The sequence below is a fragment of the Mandrillus leucophaeus genome, unplaced genomic scaffold, assembly GCF_000951045.1.
Source record: "Mandrillus leucophaeus isolate KB7577 unplaced genomic scaffold, Mleu.le_1.0 Scaffold993, whole genome shotgun sequence".
Taxonomy (NCBI): domain Eukaryota; kingdom Metazoa; phylum Chordata; class Mammalia; order Primates; family Cercopithecidae; genus Mandrillus; species Mandrillus leucophaeus.
In genome coordinates this window covers 232,221-233,293 of record NW_012110841.1, presented here as the reverse complement: position 1 = coordinate 233,293, position 1,073 = coordinate 232,221, and the positions used below count along the sequence as shown (strand labels likewise).

The following is a 1,073-nucleotide window of genomic DNA, read 5'->3' as shown; positions in this document are numbered from 1 at the left end:
ATAAAAAAAAAAAAAAAAAGAAAAGAAAAACTGGACAGGCTGAGAGATACATTCCTACAATCTCTGCGTCCCCCCTAGTCTTTGCCTGCTCCACTTCTCTTTCTCTTTCTTTCTCTTCCTTTCCTTTCCTTTTTCTGTTCCTTTCCTTTCCTTTCTTTCTGATGGAATCTTGCCCTGTCACCCAGGCTGGAGTGCAGTGGCGCAATCTCGGCTCACCACAACCTCCGCCTCCTGGGTTCAAGTGATTCTCCTGCCTCAGTCTCCTGAGTAGCTGAGATTACAGCCATGAGCCACTATGCCTGGCTACTTTTCGTATTTTTAGTAGAGACGGGATTTCACCATATTGGCCAGGCTGGTCTCGAACTCCTGACCTCATGATCCGCCTGTCTCGGTTTCCCAATGTGCTGGGATTACAGGCATGACCCACCGCGCCCGGCCTCCACTTCTCTTTCTAAACATTAAGTGCCTCCTGCACGCAGAGTGCCCTGGGCTGCAGAGATAGGACTGAGAACTCTAAGAAAGGAATCACGACAGTCGCCCCCGAGGAAGACTCTAGCCTGAACCTTTGGAGTTGAGTTGAATTCAACGTAAATGAATCAAATTGAACTGAACTGAACCGAACAGGGGCAGCTGCTGGAGACTTGCCTAGAAGCCCAGTCCATCATTCTGCTTCTCCTGGACCTGTATTTGGGGTTGGGGAGAGGAGGGGCGCTGTGGTCCTGCTCCTGCCTGGAAGGCTCAGTTGGGGAGGTCTGAGCTCTCCAACCCGCAAGGCTGGACACAGGCCAAGTTGCCAATCCGGAGTCCCCTCTGGCGTACGGACCTGGGAAGCTTGTCCTTGTCCCCCACCCTTCCCCAGGGAGGGGCGGTGGGAGTCTGAGAGGGGGACTTGGTCCTGAAGTCGAAGATGCCTTGGAGCCATGGTGAGAGGTGGCAAAGAACAGGGCGGGGAGGAGAGGACATTCTAGACTTGGAACCAAGTTCTGGCTTCAGAGACCCCAGACCCTCTGGGCAGTCTGTGTCCCAGCCTGGAGTCTCAGCCAAGCAGACTTTCCCGTGCCATCCCACCCCCC

At 53.9% G+C, this 1,073-nt stretch overlaps 1 protein-coding gene across 1 annotated transcript in view; it reads left to right on the top strand.

The window, feature by feature from the left end:
* Positions 1-1,073, top strand: part of LOC105532907 (uroplakin-3b-like protein) — a 20,102-nt gene that overhangs the window by 1,230 nt on the left and 17,799 nt on the right. The window lies entirely within an intron of this gene.